Source organism: Podarcis tiliguerta (assembly GCF_965153285.1).
Source record: "Podarcis tiliguerta genome assembly, chromosome: 3".
Classification (NCBI taxonomy): domain Eukaryota; kingdom Metazoa; phylum Chordata; class Lepidosauria; order Squamata; family Lacertidae; genus Podarcis; species Podarcis tiliguerta.
In genome coordinates, this window is record NC_139536.1 from 44,818,991 (window position 1) to 44,828,799 (window position 9,809).

At 43.6% G+C, this 9,809-nt stretch overlaps 1 long non-coding RNA gene across 1 annotated transcript; it reads left to right on the top strand.

The window, feature by feature from the left end:
• The first annotated feature begins 364 nt into the window (after positions 1–364).
• On the top strand, positions 365–6,414 carry LOC310674589. Its single transcript, XR_014509661.1, has 3 exons — positions 365–930; positions 2,546–2,628; positions 6,158–6,414. It is a non-coding gene; the product is annotated as an uncharacterized lncRNA (long non-coding RNA).
• The last annotated feature ends 3,395 nt before the right edge of the window (positions 6,415–9,809 follow it).

The window sequence follows — 9,809 nt, forward strand, 5'->3', positions numbered from 1 at the left end:
GGTGCATTCTGCAGCATGCCATTGATGCAATGATATTGTATTAGTGGTGTGTTTATACTGAAACATTCACCCATTCATTGATTCTGTGATGCCTCCCCAATTTTGCCACATTATGGCTATCTGGAGAGGAGATACTGGATTTGGGTAGGAAGGCAGGACAGGCAATGATTGGAAACAAAGCAGTATGTCTGCCCCAAAAGCTTTGTAGGCACAAACAGTACTGAAAATAGGAATGCATATGTTGTGCTGGTGCTAGGGATCAAAAGCTCCTCTTCTGCCCCCTGGAATCATACGCCTGACCATATTGGTTGGGACTGATCGGAGTTTTAATCAAAAACGTCTGGAGGGGTCCAGGCTGGTGAAGGCTGCTTGACTTTATCATCCACACATTTAATTTAGTTAATGTTATGGCCGGGGTAGCAACCTGGCAGCTCACAGATATGAAGAGCCAGTTCCCAAGGCAACTTGGACCTGGCCCCTCATGACACCACTAGAGTTTATAGTTAAAAGGTTGCCCACAATTTCCTTGGTAAAGGTGGGGGAGCTATTTTCCAATTGTAAGATCTAGACATATTTTAATGCTATCTGTTTTGGATTCTGTAGGCAACATGTAGGTAATATGATGACTGAGCATGAGGCGAATATAATGGAAGATGTCACCAAAACTGCTAGATGTCACCAGTTTTATGACAGGCCCTGGCTAGTCATGATTGTGTGTGACAAAATAAACTCTGGCCCTCAGATCACTGTCTGGAGAATAAAATAGCTGCCTAAACTACAAAACTCGGTGACCAGACATTTCAGCACGGTGTTTCTAATTCTGTTTCTTAAATGGGATCTATTTTAGCATGATTGGTGAACTAGGCTTTTCAGATTATCTGAAGTTATGTGCCCAGGGCCTCAGGACTGAGAAATTCTGAAGATGAAAAAGTAAGTGTGTATATTCTGTTCTGGTGCATTTCTGCAGCCATGTTATCTATTTGACCCATGACATTTACTGTTACCTGAAAATTATTTGCCGGGTGTTTTTTGTTTTTTTGTTTTTTTTTTGCAGGGGGTGGGGAGGATGGTTGTTATTCTACAATTCCTCACACCCTTCTGTAAGAAAGCCAACATCAAAGTTACTTGAATTCCCCTGTAAACTAATAGAAGGATCAAACAGTACTTCAAAGGCTGTAGCTCTCTTGGATAAGAGTGAAAGGGGTGGGAAGGAGGAAAGGAAGGAAGGAATAAAAGGTAGCAAATTAGCCCCCCAATGATTCACAATGTGACAACTGAAGATTTCCAAAGCAAAAGGAGAAAGACAATAGTGACACTTCCTCAAGCCCTTATGCTTTTCAGGGTAGTCAGCCATTGAAATAATTAAACAATCACATGTCTGACATTTAACAAATAATAAATAATAATAATTTTTTATTTGTACAACGCCCTCCCCGGTTGGAGCTGGGCTCAGGGTGGCTAGCATCATGAAACTAAGACAGTATACAAAGAACATAAAAACAGGCACTCAATTAGTTAAAATACATCTTAAAATTAGTTCAGAGCAAATTAACATCTGGACAGATGGCAATCCACGGGTAAAATTGAGAGTGGTTAATATTCTCCAGGGCCAACTGTTACCACTGGTCTTAAAGGACCTGTGAGTGGGCTAGGAGGCCCCTTTAATGCTTGTTCTTTTACAGAAAGAAAAGAATCAGACTGAACCCCGACCAAAGGCCAGGCGGAACAGCTCCATCTTGCAGGCCTTGCGGAAAGATGTCAAATCCCGCAGAGCCCTAGTCTCTTGTGAGAGAGCGTTCCACCAGGCCTACTAAAGTAATGAATCCATGTTAAACAGACTTACATGCTTTAAAACATCAGTAACAATATCTTTTGGAAGCCATGTTAAATGTTATATGGAAAAGCAAGATATAAATAAAAAGTAAAAGAATTAAACAATAAAACTGAAGTATCTTGAGGGAAATGACCCACTTCACATAACTCTACTGTAAACTATTTTGCATATGAATAAACAAAAGCAAACAAGTCACTGTTGGAAGGAAAGACTCTCCAACAGAAAACATGAAATATCCTAAGTTATGGTAACACACCAGAGTCCAAATGTCTTCAAAAACTATAGAAGTTCAAGAGCAATTAGCATTATGGGTGCTATAATGATTATCATTTTCCGATTAGCCATGTCACAGTTACGTCTTTGCCATTCTTCGTGTCGGAAGGCAACCTGTCTGCTAGCTTTGAATATAAATTGGACAAAAGTCAAAAACATTTTGAATTTTGAGTATATGCCAATTTAGCCAGGGTACGAAAGAGAACTACGTTTATTTTTTACGCCTACGTTTTGCAGCAAAAGGGTTGCATAAGTGAGGAGATCTGATTGCCACTGCCCTCCCTGCCAACTTCCCCATGCTCTGAAGCTGCAAGCACTTCTTCAATATAAAATCTGAAATGTGCTGAGATAAAAGTGCTCGAAGCCCTGAAACATAGAGAGACAATGGCATGGCCCTTTCAATGCTAAAACCTTACCCCTTGCTTTATACATGATTAGAGTTGACAGCTCTTGAAAGGCAACATTCTGGAACTTCATGGACCCCCAGCATGGAGACTGGTGGGGAAAAGGCCTGAGATCTGGTAGGTGTCAAAAAACTGGGTCTGGTGGTAAAAGGATGGAGTGCCATGCCCCTGGGGGCAAAGGCCACAGAGAAGAGTGGTTCCCACAGGTAAAGGAAGTACAGTCCATGGGAATGATCTCTTCATCTGAGGTGGGCCAGTATTGCATGTGCTTAGAAGCCCCTGCCATCTAACAATACCATCCAAGCCACCAAAAATCATCTCAAGAAAACTCGGGCTACAATTACATTACCCTCCCTGCTCTCTTGCCTGGAAAGGAAGCTGCCAGAATCACAAAGCCAGCTAAGCCACAAGTTTATTTAACATCCATCTGAAGCCAGCTGGAATCACGGATCGAACAGTCAGAATGGTGGCGGCGGGAATGATTGTAACATGAAGGAACAGCCACTAGAGGGAGGTTGTATTCTGAAGACACAGGAATGGGTGTTCTGAAGAGCGAGAGTGAGTGTGACAACAGTTGCAGATGTAGCCTTGTATGTCTTTATCTCTGGGTGATGAATAATGCTTCCTTTGTTGCTGCAAACCCAATTGCTGTCATTTCTGAGGAGATAATCTGGCTGGCTGGTGCATGCATCTGGCCTCGGGACTAAAGAGCACTGTTATTACTTTGATAAGGGACAATCAGTGTCAGGAAATGCTGTTAATATAGAGAACAGCAGCAACTCTTCCTTTCCCAGTCCCCTCAGTCCAGACTGCACAAATAAGCTTGCACAAGCGTTCCCATTTTCTCCTACATTACTATTTCCCCCAAAAGTTGATTTCCCTTCAAATCTGTCTTTTTTTAATTATTGTGAATAAAGAACTGCTGTAGTACCCAAAGAACTACATCTTCTTAAGGTGGGGGTTGGGGATGCTGTTTTTCACTGGTTCTGCTCCTACCCCCAGGACCATTTCCAGGAAATTAGTTATGAGGTACCACCATGGGAGTTGACCTGTGGAGCCCCACAGGGTTCCATTTTGTCCACTGTGCTATTTAACATCTATCTGAACCTCTGGGAGCTGCCACCTGGTTTCTAGACCTTTGATCATGTTCCAGGTTGTCAATAGCTTTCTTAAATTGTGGTGCCCAGAAATGAACACAGTACTCCAGTACTCCGCACAATGAAACCCAGAAAAATACTTCTGGGTTTGCCGTGTACGTATCCCGAAGGATATGTAACCAGTGAAGTAGTACCATTCTATTGTACCTTGGTCAGACCACACCTGGAGTACTGTGTTCATTTCTGGGCACCAATAGAATGGTACTACTTCGCTGGTTACATATCCTTCGGGATACGTACACGGCAAACCCAGAAGTATTTTTCTGGGTTTCATTGTGCGTGCATGCGCAAAAGTGCCCTACCATACTGCGTGCATGCGCAGAAGTGGTCCCTCCAGTTGTGGAACCTCAGGATCCGACTGGAACTCTGGAACTGATCCTGTCTGCAACCAGAGATACCACTGTAGTTCCTTTGCCTGGGAAACTATACTTCTGTTGATGCTGCCTAAAAAAAGCTTTCTTTGCTGTTGCAGCACCACACAGTTGACTCAAGTTAAACTTGTGGTCTACTAAGACCCCTAGATCCTTTTCATATGTGCTGCAGGCAAGCCAGGCATCCCCCATCTTATATTTGTGCAGCTGGAAGGGGACTCTAATCAGGTGGGGTCCTACCGTGTCTCTCCACTAAATTCTGAGGGATACTAAAGCAAGGCCTCCCCCATCCCCACCAAATCTACATGATAAAGGAGCTTAAGGGTTGCCTCAAGGACACATCCTGAAAATCCTTCTCAGTTCTCTCTCTCTCTCTATATATATATGTATCTGCAGTTGCTGGGTCCTCAGCTGAGGCTCTCAGGCCACACTCCCAACCTGCTTCTAACTCCAGGGTCCTCCTCAAGAAATATCAAGCCTAATGATACAGGTTTGAAAAGAAGGAAGCCAACCAGCAACCCCCACCCCCAGTCAGCCCTACAATTGCGCTATCCAGCTGGTGCCTGCCCCTTGAAATATTTTACAGACATCAACCTAAAGGGAAGGTTATTTCATCTCTTCCCCACCCCATATTTGCAGTTAAGAAGAAAGCTAGAGAGCTTTGCACCTGCAATTATTAGAGGGCCCTCAATAAAACCACAATATCCAATGAATATCCTCTTCCTTTGAGCTGTGGAGTGGTGTCATTGTAATAGGCATAACAGGGATTATGATATGATGGAAACATCCTTCATAGAAACATAGAATTGTAGAGTTGGAAAGGACTATGAGGGTAATCTAGTCCAACCTCCTGCAATGCAGGAAACCTATGCCCAGCATGGGGTTGAAACCCACAACCCTGAGATTAAGAGTTTCATACTCTACCAAGTGAGCTATCCCAGCTTCCTTTCAGAGAATGTTATTACACGGTGTTATGTAAAACCCTTGTTGCTGACCCCCACATATTAAAAACCTTTTGCTGTCCTAGTTGCTTCCTTAGGTCAAAAGGATTGCTGGTCTCCCATACTACACAGCTGTTCTTCCTTTTTTTAGTTAGCCTCTCTTACTTTTGTCCTAATACCTGTCAATATTAATGTCTTTTAAAACAACCGTATGACATTCTTCTTTCTTGCTTGGATGCATCTCGTTTCATTCTTGTCTTATTCATCTTCTAGATACTCTCTCCTCTGGCCTGTAGAAAACCTCCTTCCTAACATACAGTACTTAACACCATCAATTTACTGTATTCCTGGGCAGCCCTCTATGTCTTCCACCATTAGAGGGCTCTCTGGTTCCACAAATTCAATTTCCCTCTACAATATGGCACTTTGAGGCACAGTGTTTTACATTTTTACTGCAATTTCACCTACTTCCGCAATAAGCTCCAGAAAGTCAGTGCTCTGTGCTGAAAAGCCAGATGGATGCATGAAGTTGGTGGCAGGGTCATAAGACATGATCCCAACCCCTTGCCTTGTGGGAAGATTATGTCCTGTTTTGATTGACTAAATAGGGCTGTTCTTCTCCAAACACAACAGCTACCACATGTGCATATGAGGAGGCCATAACATTTTAAATCCGTTTATCTCAGTGGTTCCAATCATGTGGAAAGGCTCCATGCTCGTGGTTGCAAAAAATATATCAGGAATGTACTGTGAAAGGAAAATGTGTGCGTCCGTGTGTGAATTGTCATATAATAAAAGAATATAATAAAAACATCTAAAAATAGTTTAAAAAACAATACAATGCTTAAGAATTCATATGTTTCTACCATCGTCTTCTTTTTTGAAGAAAAACACTTGCTGTTCAGCAGCCGAAGAAAAAAAAATGGAACCCTTGCAGATATTGCTGGCCCTAAGCTATAGCAGGAGAATCTTTCCTTCCTTAAGTATGTCCATTGGGCTCTGTTCTTCCTCATCTTTGGCTTTGCATAGCTTTTTGTAATTGTGAAAACCTTTGTGTGAAAATGGCATATAAAGTGGTAGCTACTATCAATGTTGTCTGTACACACATGGGCATGTTTTCAAACAGTGCAGCAGTGTTGTCCATTCCCCACCCCCTTTTTGATTGGTGTTTCCACAGACCTGATGTCTTGGACTGGCTGGATGCAGAAGAGTGGTGAGAAGCACCCACTGGGGAACCCCCAAGAGAATCCCCAGGGGAAGAAAGCTCAGAGTCGGGGCTGGTGATGGGACAGCAATGGGTGGTCAGAAGGAGAAGAGGAAGCATACTGGGAGAAAGAGCTGTCAGAAGCTGAAGAGGTAACAGGGCTTTGGGAGCAGGGAGAGGCTGTGACAGAGAAAATCCAGAATCACACAATACTAATGGCACTCCCGCCAACTAAAATGGCGGTCCTGCCAAAACTAATAGGGGGCCAAGCTTCTCCCTGCAGAAGGGAACCCAAAATGGCAACCAGACTTAGAGGGAGGGGAGATCTATGCCCTCGGAAAACTCCCAACCACCCTCTACGCAAAACGGGCACACAGAAATTGCTGTTTTAAAGGAGAGGGAACTCTCGTAAGGCGAAGCAACGTAATAAGCTAGGCGAAAGAGCCCCGACAGCGACAATCGCGAATTGCCCAAGGCCGCGTTAAGCTAAAGGGGCCCCAAAGCTGCAGCCACAGCCGAATTAAAGGAGACAGAAGCCGCTGCGAAAAGGAGGGCAGCAGCAGGCTCTGCAACTGGGAGTGCTCAGGGGCTGAAGCCCTGCGGGGCAAGGCCTTCTAGCAAAAGGGAAAGGGAAGGAAGGAAGGGGAAGGGGCCAACTTAAAAGCGGGGGGGGGGGGGATAAAGAATGAAATAAATAATAAAAAGATAAAGAAAGAAAGATAACGGAAAGATATCAGCAAGAGGATCCGTCGAGGGTAAGTTTCTCTCTCTTGGTTGCACAGAGGACACGCTGTTTAGCTGTTCCAAATGCACGAGCCAAAAGAGGAAGCTCTGGGCACGTGCATGGGTATATATAGGTCCCTTGATCCATTTGGACAGCGCCCCATTGGCCAGATTGAACCCAGCATTGAGGGACCTACCAATCGGCTGTCCAATCTTACCTACCAACAACACAGGAGTTCAGTCTCCAGGTCTCACCGCAACACGTGCCCTCTTTTAGGGAGGACACGATTTATTTTGTTTACCTACGCCCACTCCAGCTCCTGACACCTTTTTTAAAAAAAAGTGTTTTGGCAGTTTTTTAAAACAGACTGGCGGGAAAATGGTGTATTGATATACTGATAAACAGCAGATATGTATGTTGGCATACAGAGACAGCTAAGTTACTGTACTGCTTCCTGTTTTTGCCCATTTCATTCACAGTCAAGCTGAAGATGGTGAAGGGGAGTGGCACATCTCTATGATGTCTGCCTCCTTAGGAGAAGGCACTCACTGTGTACACATGTATGCAGCAAGTACAGTGGTGCCCCGCAAGACGAATGCCTCGCAAGACAGAAAACCCGCAAGACGAAAGGGTTTTCCGTTTTCAGAGGTGCTTCGCAAGACGAATTTCCCTATGGGCTTGCTTCGCAAGACGAAAATTTTTGAGGTTTTTTTTCCCCGCTCCCCAACCCCTTTTTCTAAAGCGCTAAGCTGCTAATAGCCTTTTAGCAGCTAAACCGCTAATCCCTTAAGCCTTTAATAGCCGTTAATAGCCCTTAAACTGCCAATAGCGCTAATAGCGCTAATCCGCTAATGGGCTTGCTTCGCAAGACGAAAAAGCTGCAAGATGAAAAGACTCGCGGAACGGATTCTTTTCGTCTTGCGAGGCACCACTGTACATTAGGTGCATTCCCAACAACAACAACAACAACAACATAGATTATAACTGTTTCAACAAAATGTGCTTTAGTCTGACAAATAGTGGAGGACAGAGACAACATGGGGATGCAATTGTATGTACAGCAGCGCCTAAAAGGTGCCTTCATCCAACACTGAAAGCACATGGTCATGCAGTGTGTACATTCTCTAGGGTTCAGCTGCCAGTGTGGTCATCACATGTTGGGGGGGCACCATCTTGTCCTTCCCCTTCCAAAACTCTGATGAGAGTAACCTCCCAACAGTGCCCCCTAAAACTGTTACATGCATTTACTTTGTTCTGCTAAGTATGGGTCAGGAAAACAACGTTTCCTCCAGTTGTGAATGAGCCATTTAATAATTCATGGTTATTCTACCATGGAATGTAATGGAAGAAATGTATCTTAGGTAGGCAGCAAAATGGCCATCACATAAAGGCTGCCTCTGCTGCATTTTCGTCCTCTTCCTTTATGTGACTTCTAGTCATTCCATTTATATCCCTGCCTGGAACCAATTCTAATGCCCTTTGTTTTGTTATTATTTCGTTGCCATGTAAAAAACCAACGAAGTGTTAAAAGGAGAAGATAAAACCACCCAGATAATGAAACCCAGCTAAATAGGGCATCCTTTAAAAAGAAAAATGAAAAGAAAATAGGTATTGTGCCAGCCCATCTGTTATGCTGTCTTGCTCTGCTGAGTGAACACTGTCTCTGCGTGCGTCATTCAGAGGCTCCGCTGCCCAAAGGAAAGCTGGAAGGGGAGTTCGTAAAGTACATTCTCTGGTGCATCTTCTCTTCTTTTTCCCAGCATACTTGCATGCATATTGATGTTAATGCACTCACACAGCACACACACACCATGTACATTTAGAGGCAGTTCTGGAGAAATGCCTCTTCCCAGATCATATCAATTCCACATTACTTTTCCTTCCCTCCCCCCAAATACATCTGAGATTATTCCATGCTTCTTGTCTAATTGATCTCAGCACGAATATGTGAGTAGTACTTTTGCTTGTATTCCATTAAGCTTTTTATTGATTTTATTGCATACCCCCCCATGGTGTTATAGAGCATATTCTTTACTTCATCATTGTGTTGCTTTTAACGTTTTATTGGAAGCCACATTGTGAACGATTGCCCCGAAAGGTGGAATAGAAATACGTACAATTTCTTTTTATTTCGGTCAGTGCCAAATAAACGAGGACAGAGTGTTATGCAAAGTCTCCCCCTCCCTGAATGTCTCAAGGAAGTCACACAGGAAATGAGAACCAATGATAATAATTTCTTCTATTTCTGATGCTCAGGCTTTTGAGTGCTTTCATTTATGTAAACAAATGACACCACCCCCACACAAGAGCATTTGCGGCAGACAAACAAAAGCCCTAAATGGGGATGGAGTTTGTACCCCAAAAATAACAACAGACCAATCAGGAACAAGCATACTCAGTGGCCATAGAATACTGACTGAGCAAGGGGAGATAATGGGAACAAGGGGGGTGGAATAGATTGTTAGGAATCCTCATCAGCAACACTTCCCCCCTGCAACATTTCGTTGTGGGTCCCACTTGTTGGAATGGCTACCAATTCAGTCCAATTCATGAGTTAAGGATCGATGGAAATTAGATGGAATATGTTGGTTGTGATTCTGCAGCTTATAAGTATTTTTCCTTTGTCTCACATTTGCTTCAGTAATATAAACATCTCCTGTGATAACAAAAAGGAGGCCTGGTCTTGAATTACTTCCAGCACACTGGTTTGCCTCAGCAACACTTCCAGCGTTACTTTCTGAAGTTACACAGGCAAACATAATGCAAGGAAAGTATTGGTGGTGGTATCCCTCAATTTCTCCATGAAGCTGAACCAAGCTGAATGTGGGTGGACTTAAACTTGAGCTTTGTGGATCCAAGCTGAACATTTTGGTTATCTGGTATTTGGTTTGGCTCCAATGA